Source organism: Pongo abelii, chromosome Y (genome assembly GCF_028885655.2).
Source record: "Pongo abelii isolate AG06213 chromosome Y, NHGRI_mPonAbe1-v2.0_pri, whole genome shotgun sequence".
NCBI classification, from domain to species: domain Eukaryota; kingdom Metazoa; phylum Chordata; class Mammalia; order Primates; family Hominidae; genus Pongo; species Pongo abelii.
In genome coordinates, this window is record NC_072009.2 from 44789193 (window position 1) to 44808450 (window position 19258).

A 19258-nucleotide genomic window follows, 5' to 3' on the forward strand; every position below is an offset into this window, starting at 1 on the left:
GCTCAGCCCTGTGAATGGAATGTCTAGGTGTAAAGCAAACCATTCATTCTCTTCTGAGATAGGAGAAAACTGCCCTGTGGCTGGAAGTGAGATATGATGGCAGCAATACTGCTCTGTTACTCTTTGCTACACTGAGGTGTTTGTGTAAAGTGAAACATAAATCTAGCCTATGTGCACATCCAGTACCTTTCCTTCAACTTATTCATGATACAGATTCCTTTGCTCACAGGTTTCCCTGCTGACCTCTCCACCATCTGCCTGTTGTCCTGCCCCACTCCCCTCACCAAGATACTAAAAATAGTGATCAATGAATACTGAGGTAACTCAGAGACCAGCACCATTGTGGGTCCTCGCATGTTGAGCACTGGTCTTCTGGGCCCACTGTTATTTCTCTATACTTTGTCTCTGTGTCTTATTTCTTTTCTCAGTCTCTCATCTCCACCTGATGAAGAATATCCACAGGTGTGGAGTGGTACCCCTTCATCTGGCAGCAAACGTGGGTTCCTTTCTCTAAGGTGAAGGTATGATAGATCGTGATCATTGGAGACAAGTTGATGAGAGATTCCTCTGTACATCCATGGTCAGCCTTGCGGTAAGCTCGTGTGCTCTGAGGAACCCAAGGTAACAATGAGACAAACTGAAAGTAAATATGCTTCTTATCTCAGCTTTACTAAATTTTTTTAAGAAGAGGGAAAGTTAGAGCCTTTACAGAAAATCTAATTATGCTATTTGAAACAATAGAACAATTCTGCCCATGGTTTCCATAACAAGGAGGTTTATATCTAAAAGACTGGGATAAAATTGGCAAAGAATTAAAACAAGCAAATAGGGAATGTAAAATCATCCCACTTACAGTATGGAATGATTGGGGCATTATTAATGCAGCTTGAGAACTGTTTCAAACAGGAGAAGATAGCATTTCAGTTTCTGAGGTCTCTGAAAGCTGTTTAATGGATTGTGAAGAAGAGGCAGGGACAGAATTCAAGAAAGGAATGGAAAGTTCACATTGTAAATATGTGTCAGAGTCTGTAATGGCTCAGTCAATGCAAAATATTGACTACAATCAATTACAGGAGGTAGCATATCCTGAATCATCAAAATTGGGGGGAAAGGTCCAGAGTTATTGGGGTCATCAGAGCCTAAGCCAGGATGGCCAACTTCTCCTCCCACTGTTCCAATACCTGTAACATTACATTCTCAAATGCATGTTAAACAAGTACAAGCCCTGAGAGAATATCAAATAGAAAAGGATGGAGTCTCTATCTTGGCAATGCCAATCCAGATACAATATCCACAATATCAGCCAGTAGAAAAAAACAAACAAACAAACTGGTGGTAGCTTATCAAGAGTGGCCTCCAGCTGACCCTCAGTATCAGCTGCCTCCAGAGGTTGGCCACAGTGCTCAAGTGGTGTGTCCCATGCCCAATAGCATGGCATCATACCAGAAACCCACAGCGGTGGTGTGTAATCCATCAGCACCACAGGGCATGGCGCTGTATCCTCAGCCACCCACTATGAGACTTAATCCAGGAGCACCACTTAGGGGACAAAGTAGCACACAGCACGTGGTCACTGATGAAGCTATAAAACAGGGAGATCTTGAAGCATGGCAGTTCTGGGTAATTTTACAACCAGTACCGGCTGGGGAAGGGGCTTCAGCAGGAGCACCTGTGGTGGCTATTGCTAGATATGAAACTTTCATCACAAAAATGTTAAAGGACATGAAGGAAGGAGTTAAACTATATGGAACAAACTTCCCTTACATGAGAAACAAAATGGGGATATCAGAAGAGAAGTTACCATCCACCAAGAAAGCGAAGCTGCCGACTTGGGCACAGTTAAAGAAGCTGACACAGTTAGCTGACAAAAGCCTAGATAACACAAAGGTGACACGAACTACAGAGAATATACTGCTTGCAGCTTTGACGATTGTATCAACACTGGTAAGTCTCCCTATGTCTGCAGGAGCAGGTGCAATTAATTATACTTACTGGGACTATGTGCCTTTCCCACCCTTAATTCGGGTAGTTCCATGGGTGGATAATCCTATTGAAGTATATGTTAATAATAGTGCATGGAAAACAGATGATCATTGCCCTGCCCAACCAGAGGAAGAAGGAATGATGATGAATATTTCTGTTGGGTATCGTTATCCTCCTATTTGCCTAGGGAGTGCACCAGGATGCTTAATGCCTGCAACCCAAAATTGGTTGGTAGAAGTACCTACTGTCAGTGCCACCAGTAGATTTACTTATCACATGGTAAGTGGAATGTCACTCAGGCCACAGGTAAATTATTTGCAGGACCCTTCTTATCAAAGGTCATTAAAAGCTAGGCCTAAGGGTAAGACTTGCCCCAAGGAAATTCCCAAAGGATCAGAAGGCAAGGAAGTTTTAGTTTGGGTAGAATGTGTGGCTGTTAGTGTGGTAATACTACAAAACAATGAATTCGGAACTATTATAGATTGGGCACCTTGAGGTCAATTCTACCACAATTGCACAGGGCAAACTCAGTCGTGTCCCAGTGCACAAGTGAGTCCGGCTTTCAACAGTGACTTAACAGAAGGTTTAGATAAAAATAAGAACAAAAGGTTAGAGTCTCTCTACCCTTGGGAATGGGGTGAAAAGGGAATCTCATCACCTCATTCAAAATTAGTTAGTCCTGTTATTGGTCCTGAACACTCAGAACTTACTGTGGCCTCTCACTGCTTTAGAATTTGGTCTGGAAATCAAACTATAACAGCAAGTGACTGTAGGCCATCTTATACTATCGACCTAAATTCCAGTCTAACAATTCCTTTGGAAAGTCATGTAAAGTCCCCTTATATGCTAGTTGTAGGAAAAATAGTTATTAATCCAGATTCCCAAACTATAACCTGTGATAATTGTAGACTGTGTATTTCTGTTGATTTAAGTTTTAATTGACAACATCATATTCTACTAGTGAGAGCAAGAGAGGGTGTGTGGAACCCTGTGTCCATGGACTGATCATGGGATGTATTAAAAGGAGTCCTAAGCAAATCCAAAAGATTCATTTTCACTTCAAATTTTTGAGGCATCAAAAGCTGATTTAAATGTGGTGCCAGGAACTGAGGCAATCATGGAAACTACTGATGGCCTCACAAATCTTAATCCAGTCACTTGGGTTAAAACCATCAGAAGTTCCACTATTGTAAATCTTGTATTAATCCCTGTGTGCCAGTTCTGTCTGTTGTTAGTCTGAAGGTGTACCCAGCAGCTCCAAAGAGACAGTGACCATCAAGAGTGGGCCAGGAAGATGATGGCAGTTTTGTCAAAAAGAAAAGATGAAATGTGGGGAAAAGTAAGAGAGGTCAGATGTCACAATGTCTGTGTAGAGAAGGAAGTCATAAGAAACACTATTTTGATCTGTACTAAGAAAAATTGTTCTGCTTTGAGATGCTATTAATCTGTAACTTTAGCCCCAACCCTGTGCTCACAGAAACATGTGCTGTATTGAACCAAGGTTTAATGGATTTAGGGCTGTGCAGGATGTGCCTTGTGAACAATATGTTTGCAGGCAGTATGCCTGGTAAAAGTCATTGTCATTCTCCATTGTCTATTAACCAGGAACACAATGCACTGCGGAAAGCTGAAGGGACATCTATCAAGAAAGCCTGGGTATTGCTCCAAGGTTTCCCCCCTGAGACAGCCAGAGATATGGCCTTGGGGGAAAGGAAAGACCTTACATCCCACAGCCCAACACCTTTGAAGGGTCTGTGCTGAGGAGAAGTTGTGAAAGAGGGAGGCCTCTTTGCGGTTGAGATAAGAAGAAGGCTTCTTTCTCCTGCTCATCCCTGAGAATGGAATGTCTAGATGTAAAGCCAACCATTTGTTCTATTCTGAGATAAGAGAAAACCACCCTGTGGCTGATGGCAGTATATGCTAGTAGCAATACTGCTCTATTACTCTTTGCTAAACTGAGATGTTTGTGTAAAGTGAAGCATAAATCTAGCCTGTGGGCACATCCAGACACAGTACCTTTCCTTCAACTTGTTCATGATACAGATTCCCTTGCTCACATGTTTCCCTGCTGACTTTCTCCCCACCATCTGCCTGTTGCCCTGCTGCACTCCCCTTGCCAAGATAGTAAAAATAGTGGTTAATAAATATTGAGGGAACTCAGGGACCATCGCCGGTGCAGGTCCTCACATGTTGAGCTCCAGTCTCCTGGGCCCACTGTTCTTTCTCTATAATTTGTCTCTGTGTCTTATTTCTTTTCTGAGTCTCTCATCTCCACCTGATGAGAAATACCCACAGGTGTGGAGGGGGAGGCCCCCTTTCAGGACTATATCTCTTAATGAGAATAGTGTGATCTGCCAATTAGAAAATAAATATTCCTTCTTGGTAGAATGGGAAAGGATATAAATCAATCTATTAGTCATTGAAAGCTTGTTTTGCTTTTATAAATGTGCACATTGATTAACTTTCCTAACGTGTAAGTTACTGGGAAGGGAGAGTATTTTATTACTGTAACTTCATCAACTATGTGAACTATTTTTTGGTTTACATTCTCCAAATCACAAAGTGGCCTCTCATCAGAAATTATTTTCCCTTCACTTTCTTAATTTCTGGCAGTATACCAAAAGCCTTTTCCAAAATTTATTTAAGAACTATGAATCACATATCTTAGTTTATTTTTATTTTGGGGTGTATTTTTATTTTATTATTATTTTTTAATTTTGCTACAAGTTCTGGGATACATGTGCTGAGCCTGCAGGTTTGTTACGTAGGTACACATGTGCTATGGTGGTTTGTTTCACCTACGAACCTGTCATGTAGGTTTAAACCCTTCATGCATTAGGTATTTGTTCTAATGCTCTTGCTTCCCCTTCCCTTTCACCCCATCCCCTGACAATCCCCAGTGTGTGTTGTTCCCCACCCTGTGTTCATGAGTTCTCATCTTTCATATTCCATTTATGAGCAAGAACATGTGGTGTCTGTTTTTCTCTCCCTGTGTTAGTGCTGAGGATGATGGTTTCCAGCTTCTCTTATTCAAGATCTGTTTTGCTTTTCCATTTTTTCTTATTCAATTTTAGTAAGTGTATACTCCGAGAAACATATTCTTTCTTCTGAGTTATCTAATTGGTGTTTTGTGTGCAATTGCTTATACATGAAAACAATTGTGGTAATTGCAACAGTTGTCAATTTTCGTCACTATGACTATGTGCATTCCAGCGGTATCCATGGTTAATTTTTTATTTTACATTTATTGTTTGAGTATTCTTGCATATTAGTTACCCTTCCTAAACATGTGTCAATTTTGCCTTTCTTTCAGTAAACCTATTCTTAATTTTCTTGATATTTTGTACTGTAGAACAAAATTATTTTATTGTTCTTCTAATCTATTTCTTCTGCTAACTTTGGAGATAATGTTAGGTTGTTTATTTGACATAGTCCTTTTTGTTGATATAGGTGTTTATTAAAAATATTTCCATATCACTGTTTTATTGACTCATTGATTGTTTAATTTGTTTAGTTTCTATGTAGTTGTGATTATGTTGAGGAAACATTTATTATGATATCTATTTTATGATGTTCTTAGAACTGGCTTCTGGTGTTGTAATATAATTTATTTTAAGGACTATGCCACATGCAGTTGAGAAAATATGGGGCTTCTACAACTGATTGATGCAATATTCTGTAAATGACTGCTAGGTTTGTTTAGGCTGAAGAGTAGTTTTAGTTGGATGATTTCCCTGGTTAATTTGTGCTTTACTGATGATGGGGTGTTGAATTCTTCTACTAATATTGAATTGTGGTCTATTTCTACCTTGAGATCTAACAATGTTCGCTCTATTTATTTACAAGTTTCAATATACGTTGCATATATATGTATAATAGTCATATTATCTTTATATGTTGACTCTTTTTTTCATTATGTGATGTCCTTTTTTGTCTCCTGTTGCCATTTTTCACCTGAACTCTATTTTGTCTGCTCTAAATACAGCTACACCTGCTTTTTTGGTCTATGTTTGCACAAATGGCTTTGTCTGCTGCTTTATTTTCAGGCTTTCTTGTTTTTATAGGTGAAGTAAATATCTCGAGGCAATATAAGTTGAGTTGAATACAGTCTTTTAATATAAACGTTAACTCAATACACTTAATGCTTATTAAGTTCAGGGGTAAGTGTGTGAGATGTGCATGTTTGTTACATAGGTCATGGTGTGTCGTGGTGGTTTGTCATTACAGACTACTTCATCACACAGTTTGTAAGCCAAGTAATGATTAGTTGCTGTTCCTGTTTTTCCCTTTCCTTCCATCCTCCACCCTCTGCCAGACCCCAGTGTGCATTCTTCCATTTCATGTGTCCAGGTCTTCTTATTATTTTGCTTCCAGTTATAAGTGAGAACATTATGTATTCACTTTTCTTTTCCTCTGTTAGTTTGTCCAGTAGAATGACATTTTGCTCCAAAAATGTTCCCAAAAAGGACAAAATCTGCTTCTTTTTTATGGCTGCAGAGTGTTCCAAGGCATATACGTACAACATTTCCTTTATCCAAGCTATCATGCCCATCTAAATGGCCATTTAGATTGATTCTATGTCTTTGTCCTTCTGAATAGTGCTGTACTGAACATATACATGCAAATGCCTTCATAGTAGAACATGTGTTATTTTTTTCAAGACATATTCAGTAATCGAACTGCTGAATTGAATGGTATAGGTCTCTGTGGGCTCTCTTTCACAAAGATTGTAGAAGTTTACACTCCCACCAACAGTGTAAAATCATTTCTTTTTTCCCTGCAAACTCACCAGCATCTGTCTTTTTTTTTTTTTTTTTACTTCTAATAATAGCCATTTGGACCGGTGTGAAATGGTACCTCACTGTGGTTTTCATTGACATTTCTTTGATGATCTGTGATGTTAAACTTTGTTTTCAGGTTTGTGGGCCACATGTATGACTTCTTTTGAGAAGTGTATGTTTATGTCCTTTGCCCAGCTATTAATAAGGTTGTTCATTCATTTGTTAGTTTTTGTATACTTTTCTAAGTTCTTTATAGATGCTGAATATTAGAAGTTGGCCAGATGCATAGTTTGCAAATTGGTCTCCCATTCTGTAGATTGTTTAACTCTGTCAATAGTTTTAAGCAAAGGAATAAAAAGAAATTGCATTCCTAGTCTCTGACAAAACAGACTTAAAATATTTTTACTTACTCAGACTCCTTAGGCCTTGTCACTGTGTAATTTTACCATCAGCTTCCACTGAAGGTAATTATTGCTTGATGAAGACTTAATAGTGCCACTTTGTAAAGTGTGCCTTGCTGTGCCCTCTGATTATTTTTTCTTTTCCTTCTCTCTTATTTGACTTTGCATGTGTGTGTTTGATGTTTTCCCGTAGTGGTATTTCCTAAACCATTTATATTTTCTGTGTAGTTGAAGTTCATGTAAAAATGTTTGAGGCACTATGTGGTGGTTGTAAGTTGATAATAACATCACTGAAATTGATTGCATATATATATGCATGTATATATATTATATATACAATATTTATATATAATATTTGTGTCTGGCTACATATAATTATTATGTATAGTATGTATCTGTGCATATATATAATATATACCTGCATACTATATATATATTTTATATAGTATATATGTGTATATATACCATATTATATAAAATATATGTGTATGAATAATATATTTTATATAATATATAATACATAAATAAAATAAATATGTAGTATGAATGTGTATATATGTTATATATAGTATATATTTGTTAATATAATATATAACATATCATATATAATATTGCATATAATATATACTGTATAACATATAACATTTATAATATATAACATATACAAAATATATAATGGATTAAATATAACATACATAATATATAATACATAATACATTTAAACCAAGAAAAATGTATGTGTATATACCTATATATTATATAGCATATATAATATATATTTCATATTATATATTAGATATATATATGCATACATTAGATATATATACACACACTTATACAGATATTTATTTAATTTTAAAATATATAATTTTGTAATATGTGTTCCTTGTCAAATTAAGGCAGCCATTATCATTTGCAATCATTTTATCTCTTCACCTTCACATTAAAGATACACGTTATTAACACACCTCCATTACAGTATCAAAATGTTCTTCATTTTACTGAGTGCTTTTATCAGTGAGCTTTATCCTTTCTTATGTTTTCATGTGCTCATTTGTGTTTTTCTCTTCCAGCATGAAGTCCTCCCTTATCATGGCTTATAAGATAGGTCTTATGACAATAAAATTCCTCCGATCTTGCTTATTTGGAGAACTTCATCTTTCCTTTATTTTGGAGAAAAGCTTTCCTGGGTGCATTACTCTTAGTAGGCAAGATTTCTTTCTTCCTATTATTATTAATATTTAAATGTTATCTCACTCACATCTTAACTGCAGTGTCTCTACTGACAAATCTGCTAGCTGTTGAGTACTCTCTTGTAGGTGATTTTATTTTTGTTGTTTTTTTTTCAGGGGGTGTGTGTGTGTATGTGTGTGTTTCTGGTTTCAGGACTAGCTCTTGAGTTTTTTGTCCTTTAAAAGCTTTTGAAAGCTTCACTACAAAATATTTTAGTGTCGTTTTGTACAAATCAATCTGACTGGAAAAGGCTGACCTTTGTATGTCTAAATATTTACATTTTTATGCCAATTTAGAAAGCTCTCTCTTATTATTTAAAAAATGTTATTTCTACCTTTATATTTTTTCTTATTTGATTATTTTTGTGATGAGTAATATAACTGTCTTTATGCTGTTTCATAAATCCTGCAAGCTCTGTTTTCTTATTTACTACTCTTTTCTTCTGAGAATCTATATTTTGAAATAACTTGTCTTTTAGTTCCCAGTGTGTTTTTTTTGTGCTGGATCAAATTTGGCATTGATGTTCTTTTTTACTTTAATATTCGTAAAACACATTTTAGTTTCTGGGTTTTTTGTTTTTTCATCATTATTATGCCAGGGTAGGTCTGGCATCTTTCAGTAGAGGTACCAGTCTGGAGGCCTGGTCCCTGAGAGCCTTCTCAGTGCTCTGTGGTATGCCGATGTTGGGGTTGAAGGAAAGTTGGTTATCATTTTCCTGTCCTCCAATCAGCCATTTTCTCTCTCTGCACTTTGCTAACAGGTTATTGGAAGGATGACATGACTAGTATAAAACTCCCATTGCTATTCTTTTTAATAATGTCTTTCCTTATTGTGTTACCATCCAGTACTGCTATCAGCCACCTGGTTTCAGTCTTATGTATGAGCACATAATTTCAAGTGTGGATATTTGTTCATATTGATTCTTCTGTAAGTGGGAGCCGATTGATGAAGTTTTCCATTTCCCATTCCTTCTCCTTGCTTCTCCTCAACCTGTTACTGCATGTTGAAATTATACATGGTTTTATCATTTTATAAATCTCAATACCGTTCTTTTGTTATGATGGATGTAAATTTCCTAGTTATGTAATTATCTGTGCTCCTCAATCTTTTGTTATGAATATAGTTTTCTGACAGAATACAGGCTGACAGCCATTATTATAAGACAAAGTTATGAAATTCCAAGCTGTGTAAATATTGCACAATGTCTCCTTTGAATGTGAGATGGAGATTTGGTTACTGCATTAATCTTATATGTATTATTATTGTAATAATGTTATGACCTTTTAGGTTTATAAATTCTTCTCTGTTTCTTACATATGTATATAAAACTTCAAGTTGTATAAACCTTAAAGGCTAACTTGTGTGAACATATTTGTGTGGAGTGCATATGTTGTGCAGTTTTCCTGAAGACTAATGCATATTCTTATTGTCAGCCCACCTATATTGTACATGTATAGAAATTAGTTGGCAGTATACTACCTACATATTTTTTATACCTTAAAACTTGCAGGTATAAACTTTACCTTACCCTTTTTTTGTGAGATGCAAGCATCTAGGATTTATAAAATATATTCTCTTCCACTGTAAGAAAATTTATGTAATCAACCTTGTTCTCATTCTCACCTAGAATTTAATGGAAATGGAGACTTACAAACCTTATTATTCCCCATATCATTACATTGTGTTTGCTGCCAATGTGAGTGTAAATATTATTGAATATAGATACGAGCTGACAATACACATTATTATTTTTTTTGTTCTTGAGTTTAAAATGCAAACTCTCAGCTGCACGATCTGTGCTGATTTTCATTTCTGGGTATGAATGCATTGTGGCCTGGTGTGAAAACTCCCAAATTCTCCCCTCTTTGCCCATGGATATATTTATTCAGCTACGGTAACACTGTTTAGAAGTTTAGCTTATAAAGTAATCCTTTTGAGTAAATAAGTTTATATATCTTGATGGGTTTCTTGACTGTATTAATATGGGATATCATTTAATCATGGAAAAAATAAGTTTCTGAGCTGCACCAATTTTTATTTTTTCTTGTTCGAATTTATATATATTTAATCATGTATATATACACACACATTTGAACATATATAGTTAGAAAAGTAACACCACACACACACGCACACACACACACACAAATACAACCTCCTTTCCTTGACCATAGAAACAATGTGCTCACTATGTCAAACCAGTCTCTTTCTTGGGTATGGGTGTGCATTTCACATAAAAATTTTCCAGCCAATTTCAATTTACATTTGAATGGGGCAGGTCTGCACTCATCTTTTTTGTTTCTTCTTTAAATTTTTATTTTATTTTGAATACCAGTATCACATGTCCTTGTTTGTTATATGGAAATATTGCACGATAGTGGGTTATGCAGTGTGAATTTCCTCACCCAGCAAATGAGCATGGTGTCAAATAGGTAGTTTTTTAATCCACTTCATTTTTTAAATCTGTATATTTCCACAGTGTCTGCTCCTTCCATATTTATGTGCATGTGTTTTCAATTCTCATCTTCTGCTTATAAGTGAGAACATATGGTATTTTTTTTTTCTGTTCCTGCAGTAAATAAGGCCTCTGTCTGCATCCATGTTGTTGTAAATGTCATCATTTCATTCTGCTTTTTTGCTGCACAGTATTCCTTCGTGCATAGGTACATTTTTTTTAACCCCATCTACCACTGATGAACTGAATACTAGTTTTCTTTATCCACTCCACTTAGGTTGACTCCATGGTTTTGAAAATTAGTGTAGTGCTGCATTAAAGATTTGAAAGCTTGTGTCTTTTTGTTGGGGTGACATATTTTTCATTTCTGGACACATACCAATGATCGAATTTCTGTGTGGAATGTTAGCTTCATTTTAAGTTATTTGAGAAATCTTCAGTTTGCTTTTTTAAGTGGCTGAACTCTTCAGCATTCTCATCAGCAATGGAGAAGCATTTCTATTATCTGCAGCTACATTAGCTCCTGTTTTTTTAAATTTTTTTTAACTCTTAAATAACAGCCATTCTGACTGGTGTGACCTGGTATCTTATTGTGGTTCTGATTGGCATTCATAAAAAATTAATGATGATGAATATTTTATGATATATTTATTGGCCACTTATATGTCTATGTCTTGTTTACAGAAAGGTCTGTTCATGTCTTTGAGTACCTTTTTTTTTTTGAGACGGAGCCTCGCTCCTTCACCCAGGCCTGAGTGCAGCGGCGCCATCTCGGCTCACTGCAAGCTCCGCCTCCTGGGTTCATGCCATTCTCCTGCCTCAGCCCCCCGAGTAGCTGGGACTACAGGCGCCCGCCACCGCGCCCTGCTAATTTTTTGTATTTTTAGTAGAGACGGGGTTTCACCGTGTTAATCAGGATGGTCTCAATCTCCTGACCTCGTGATCCGCCTGCCTCAGGCTCCCAAAGTGCTGGGATTGCAGGCGCCAGCCACCGCGCCTGACCGTCTTTGAGTACTTTTAATAGTTACTTGTTTTTGCTTGTTGATGTGTTAGTTTCCTGTAGATGCTGAATTTTAGACTTCTTTGGTGCAGCTAGGAAATACCTTCTCTTGTTCTTATGTTTTCTATTGACTCTGCACTAATCTTGATGACAATTGGCTCAATTTTAGAATACCTTGGTGAAAAATAGAGCGTTCTATGCTCATTTTACAAAGATAATGGAGTCTCTTCTATAGCACTCCTGACCTCTCTAAATGGATAAAACTTATATTTATATAAATACAGGCCTTCCTCTTCTTTATTGAACATACATGTATTCTTCCTCACTATATAAATTCTGTGCTATACGTGCATGGGTATTATCATAAGCCTTCAGGTTGCATAAATCCTGGTTGTTTGGTTTTATTATGAGTATGATTTTGGTTATTCTTCTTTAACAGGGATTGATTACAATTATTCTTCTTTAACAGGGATGCATAGTGTCAGGTAAATCAAACGTAGCTTTGCTCTAATTTTGATATAAATTGGATACAGTTAGGCAGAATATTTCCAATGTCTGCAAGAACACTCTCATGCCTTGTTTATTTTGCATATAAAGTAACCCATGTGTTACAGAAACATTGGCCACTTGTTTGATTATAAAACTATATCCCTCTTAAATGAATGTTGAAAACTGCTTTACAGGAACACACTCTTTTTATCTTTATACCTCCTGCCTTTGACCATCACTGAAAATCAACTCAAGCTTCATGGCTATATACAAAGTGAACTTTTTCTTTTCCTGACCTAGATCTAGAACTTTCTGATAAGTTCTGGGTTTACTACTACATGCTCACTAATGTGAGCTTCTTGGTTGTGAAAGAACAAATACACACACACACACTTGAATTTTTAAAATACTTGTATATAAATAAGAAAGCATAGGAGCTATCTTCTGAATTATAGTTTTTTGAACTGAGATGCTAAATTTAAATTTGTGTGAACACTGGCCTTTTTTTTTCTCTCACATACATGAAAGCCTTTGAGACATTTATCCATCTCCAATATATATATTTTTTGAGGAAGTGTCCCATTTTGTCACCTATGTCAATACACAAGTCAAAGTAGGTCAGTGTTCCTATGTTATATTTATGTATACAGATACATGTGTGTACTTACGTATGTATGCAATGTAAAAAAGAATACTTACAGCTAACTTTACACACTGTATTCAATGTGGACAAGCTAGGCTTCAAAAATCACATGGGTAAATGCGATATTCTTGGAAGGAAAAGTATGCTGTTTGTACCTACCAGTCATTTTCATTACAAGTAAGAACATTTTACTAAGGACAGGACTTAAAATAACCAAAGAATTCATATTTAGGAATGAGAATGAAGGGTGCCAGAAAACACAAATGGTACTCATTATGGAAAAAGTATAATCAGCTGCACTGAAAAACTGCAAACACAAAGAACTACAAAAATACATCAAAATATCAAAAAGGCAAGCTCATTTATCTTGCTGTTTTGAGACAGGGCAAGTTCATTTATATTCAAGACAGTAGTAGGACACAGGTTTTATGCAGCAAGGATCTTACACCCATGGCAACTGAAAAATTCACAGAAGAGCATACAGGTCTACAGCCAGAGCTTATATCATGTAACAACACTTTTTCAAACAGAGAGTTATACATTTACTATAGAAATAAGAGGTCAAAATTTAGTTTTTGTTACATAATCACTGACTACTTGACACAGATATGAGCATGCCCAGTGCCTTTGTAAACTCTGGCTTCCACTTGTCATTATGGTAGGTAGATTCTAACTTTCATAAACTCAGACCTTCTTTGTATATGAGCGACATGGTTCAAACAACCCAAACACTCTTAACTTTCTAAAAAGCAGAAACAAAAAACGGGATCTCCAGGTTTATACTTGAGGGTATTTAGCTTTAACAATAAAAGTCAATTCAGGTAATATGTAGGCAGAAGGCCTTATGTATATCCCTTTGCTCTTGGTATGAATAGTAATTTGCTGACCTCATAACTGGAAAAAGAATGCTTTATTCAATAGCTAGTGAGATCCTTGATTATATAATCTTAGCTATATTTCTGGCATTTTTCATAACTTTCTCATGCTAAATATCTGGCTTTTAAAATTTCAAACTTCATTAACTTGGATAGGGATAAGAGCTTCCTGGCTGTACATGAGCTTGACGGCTTTCTTGGGGTGGATTTGGGATCATGGGCTGCATGTGGGCTTCCTGTCTTTGCCAATCTTCACCCTTCCCTTTGATTTAAAAGATAAACTTCAGAGCTGTACAAATAATAAACTGCTATTTTCTTGCATATTGAATTTTACTCTCTGATTGAGAAACCCTGAACCCTCTATTTTCTAGATATAAATATAACAACCCAGATTTATAAATTATGGAGTAGCTTTTTGGATAAGAGCATGCTAATGCTTTTGTGTCTTTCCTATGGACATAAGTTAACCATTTAAATAAATTCTGGCCTCCTCCTTCCTGATAAAGCAGTATAATTATCTATAAATATACAGAAAATGTGCTTCTGGAATACGGATGAAGCTTCCAATCTGTGTAAAACATGCACTTTCTCCATCTATTGGGATCTAGAGTTTACACTCAGATAAGCTTTGACAGTCTTTTGTTTTTTTTTTTCTTTTGAGTTGGAGTCTTTCTCTGTCAACTTGCTGGAGTGCAGTAGTGCAATCTGTACTCACTGTGACCTCTGCCTCCTGGGTTCAAGCAATTTTCCTGCCTCAGCCTTCAGAGTAGCTGAGATTACAGGCACCCACCACCATGCCCAGGTAACTTTTGTGTTTGTGTGTATTTTTAGTAGAGGTGGGGTTTCTCACCATATTGATCAGGCTGGTCTTGAACTCCTGACCTCAAGTGATCCACCCACCTCTGCTTCCCAAATTTTTGGGCTTACAAACATGAAACACTTTACCCAGCCTGTGACAGCCTTTTTTAAAATGCGGTGGTGTGTTTCATCCAAACCAGTCTTTTCTTTTTGGCCTGTATATAGCTATAACATTTCCAGCTCTCTAAACTAACCTCCTCTACATTGGTCATGAGCATGCCATTTAAAGTATAAATATTGCTATATCAGAAACATGCAAACTGTGATCTCTTAACCATCTTTAACCAACTATAGTGGGGCTTACTATGAGCAGAGAGCGACTTATCATAGAGTAAAAGTTCAGAGCAAGAGCTTTGGGGTCAGACTTGGGCTTGAGTGCCAGCTTCACAGTCAACTGTGACCTGAGAAAGGAGAAGAGTGAGCCCTTCCCAGCTGTTTTAGATAATATTGCTAGTATGGTAGCCTGCACATGGATGAATGCTCAGCCTTGTAAACAAAAGTCTTATTATTAAGTATTCCCTGGTGCTATACATTTTACTTCAGCTAAATGCTGATATTCACAGAATCATGTAGAAGAATAGGTATGTATAAAGAAATGCAATGGTGCATTTATATTTTACAGAGTTCTTGAAGCTCTTGAGATTAATGATGGCAGGCAATTCATCACTTTTTAAAGCAATACTTGGAGATGGTGGAGTTGGGAGGAGTTCACTTATAAACAGATATGTAACTAACAAGTTTGATATCCAGCTCTTTATGACAATAGGTATGAAATTTTTAAATAAGATTTGCAAGTGGATAAACATTTTGGTGCCATGCAGATTTGGGGCATGGCAGGTCAGGACTGATTCTAAAGCCTGAGGACTTCATTTTACAGAGATTATGTCTGCTGTCTGCTTACTTTTATTGTGGACAGTTCACAAAGATTTCAGAACCTTAGTAACTGAAAGAAAGAATTCATATATTATGCAAATGTGGAAGAAATGAGAGCTTTCCTTTTGTGATTCTTAGTAACAAGACTGACATAAGCAAACAGCAGGTGTCTGCAGGAGAATCCCAAGCTTGTGCATGGATGACAGCAACTATTCTTACTTTGAAACAAGTGCAAAAGATGCCACAAGTGTGGCAGCAGCCTTTGAGGAATCGGTTTGAAGAGTTCCTGTGGATGATGTTACGTCTGATCAGTTGACACACACAGACACAGTCAATCTTCATCGAAAGCCCAGGACTAGCTCATCTTGCTGTGGATTGTTAGAGGTTGTTGATGTGTTCTAATCAACTCACAGATATACACAAAATCACCATGGGGATAAAAAAAATAATTAGGGTTTGCAGCAGTGTATCATCTACTAATAAAATAAAGCACAAAATTGTTGTGCTTTATTAGTTGGTGGGCTTCCATGACAGCCAGTCATGGAAGAACATATTTTCTCAGTAATCGCTGTGTACATTTATAAATTGTAATGTTTCTCTAAAAACATTTCTTTGACTTGCATATGTAGGTTAGAGAGCTAAGAAATGAGATAACCAAGACTAATTATAATTAAAATAAGAAACTTGACTACTCTAGAAGTTATATCTGAATTTCTCCTGGGGAATTGGAAAACTACTTTTTATATGTACAAGTTTTTATGAAATTAGCATTGCATTCTTGGTTTGAGGAAATAATTTCCTAAAGCAAAAGTATTAGATATTGAAGACTAAAATCTAATGTATTTGCAATACATTGTTACTTCATTTACTTCTTCATTCTCTTCAAAATGACTTAGCCTTCCATATTTTTATTCTACATTTCATTAGAATTACTCTCACTAGTAATTACTCATCACTTATGTACCATGAATGCACCTCTATCCCCATAGATCATGTTCCACAGCCCCAGGAGAAGGGTGAGCCCCCAGTGTACAAGAGTTGCCTCATACAGTCTGTCATACATCCAGTTACATACTGGCTGTCCATGAATGGAAATCATTTCCATAGACCAAGTTCAGTTTTAAGAAACATGCTAACTACTGAACTTGGAGAACAGACAAATGTGCATTTGATAACTGATTTAATAATTACAATGTGCTGTGTGGAGGATACAAAATTACAGTTCCACTAATGGACTAGTTAATATTTTGTGTTACTTTCTTTAAACTTGGTGAAACCCTCCTAGTTGCAGTAAAACCATTCCTTTTAAACATAAGAGACAACCTAACATTATGGCTTTCAGAGAAAATACTAAGGATTGTACTTGTCAGAGGGTAAATAAAAACAACTTTATTCAGCCATGAATTTACTTAGTGCCTTCTGTATCACTGAATACTGTTTAGTTATTTACCTCAGTGATTTTTTTTTCTTCCAAAAAGACTTGCTCCAGTGATTAGACTTGTTGAAGCAAATTGTGGTCTTTCATAGATGAAATTCATATGCTGTGCAGTTGGTGACTGATTCTTTGGAGGCTAACCAAAGCCTAGACTGCGTGTGCATGAGACCCTCAACTGGGGAATGATGGGGATATCAAAGAACATGCTGGGTGAAGGGAGCTGGCTGTCATATGGGGAGAGGGTTTTTGAAAAGTTACATTGAAACATTTCTCTTCTTGACCCCACCCACTGGGAATCAATGTAAAAACATTCTGGTAAGCTAAACTTTTCAAAGGCTAATGTCCTAACAAAGCGGTCGATTTTGCCATCTGAAATCATTTTACAGAAAATGGTTGGAGAACAAAGCAGGTGGAGTATGTGCAGCTGGAGTGGTGAGAATCTGCTGCAGAGCCTTACTAGACAAAAGAACCATAGATCATCCTCCATAGTTTGAAAAACGCATGGGGCCCAGTGGTGCAGGAGTTGCTCCATACCTTCTGTCATAGATCCTGTGAGGTCCTAGCTATGAATGAAAAGTTTTCCATTGAAATAGTTCAGGTTTTTTTCTTTTTTTTTTTTTTTTTTTGAGACTAACTAGTGAACTTTGAGAACAAGCAAAGCAAAGGTGTTTTTGCTACTGATGTAACAATTACAATGTGCTGTGCAGAGGATAAAAAATTACAAATCCATTAATGGACCAAATATTTTTGTTACTTTTCATCCTTAGGGAAAAATTCTTAGTTAGAGTTAAAACATTCCTACGGTTTGTTGTCTTAGAGAAAACCATTTTATGTTTCTGTACAAACTTAAGTTTTCACTTTCATATTATGACAACACCATTAAGTTGACTCACAGTATACATGTCTTGTAGAGTAGTAAAGTGTTAAGTAGAAAAATGCAGCAGTGTGGTACCCACAGAAAGGTGGTGTCTGGACAGTCAGTGGTTTCTGGAACTCCGGACTGACAGAGTTCCAGTGTTGAAGTGACTGAAAATATGAAGAGCACAGGTACAGCATGGGCAGAACAGAAACTGATAGTATCTATGTCCATGCCAAAGGAAGTATTCTAGGAAGTTTCCAGCTATAGCAAGAGGACAAATCTCGAGTGTGTATTTTATCTGGATCACTCTTGGAGCACGAGAGCAGATAACCTACTTAGTGCTAACATACATGTGCTCAGGGGAGCATGATTAGAAGACTCACCCTATTCCTCTTGTGTTAAAGAACCTTCAAGGGATATCACCTACCAGATCCAAGTTTTGCCAACTTACCTTTCTTCATAATCTTCTCCTATCTATCAGGTTTCAGTTCTACCTATATGCCTCAGTGCCTTTCTTGCAGCCCACCTGGAAAGTCCCACTCAATGCTCCACTTCCCTTCCAGCTCCTTCAAAGAAGAGTCACACACACACACACACACAAAATGGTATTTAACTTTAGTAATATACACACAGGAAGTGTACTACTGGTTTCTACGTCACCTTCAACAGCCTGGAGAAAAAGTTATTTTCAGGATACCAAAGTTGTGCAGCTGAGCCATAACTGCCCGCTGTCAGTCACCCTGCTGCTCTTGGCTGGCTTGCATCACAGCCCTGTGAATTATACAGTCACAGAGGCCAGAACAAACCATGTTAAAAAATATGTGTTTGCTGAAATTACTTGCAGATTTCTAGATGAGTATATACCTTTTTCTGCTCCCAAAGCTGTGGTATTTAGTTTGAGTTAATCTGAGTGCTGTATAACAGGTTAAGACATCATATTACTTTGCACACTACCAATAGAGAAAATAAGACAAAAACAGTTGTGGTGGGCTTCACTTTAAATAGTAGGTCAGGGGCTGTGCACGGTGGCTTATGCCAGTAATCACAGCAGTTTGGGAGTCTGAAGTGAGTGGAACATGAGGATAGGAGTTTCAGAACAGCCTGGCCAATATGGTGAAACCACTTCTCTACTAAACACAAAAATTAGCCGGGAGTCGTAGTGGGTGCCTGTAACCCCAGCCACTTGGGAGCCTGAGGCAGAGAATTGCTTGGTCCCCAGAGGTGGAGGTTAAAGTGAGCCAAAATCACACCACTGCACTCCAGCCTGGTAGACAGAGTGAGAATACATCTTATATATATACACAGACACAAATAGATACATATATACTATATTATATACTGTGTGTATCTATATGGGGCGCACACACACACAT

General features: G+C 36.8%; 2 pseudogenes; both read left to right on the forward strand.

Moving 5' to 3' along the window:
* Positions 1-1431: 1431 nt before the first annotated feature.
* Positions 1432-2740, forward strand: LOC129053271 (endogenous retrovirus group K member 5 Env polyprotein-like; annotated as a pseudogene).
* A 12626-nt stretch (positions 2741-15366) lies between these two features.
* Positions 15367-15993, forward strand: LOC129053272 (ras-related protein Rab-9A-like; annotated as a pseudogene).
* Positions 15994-19258: the final 3265 nt, after the last annotated feature.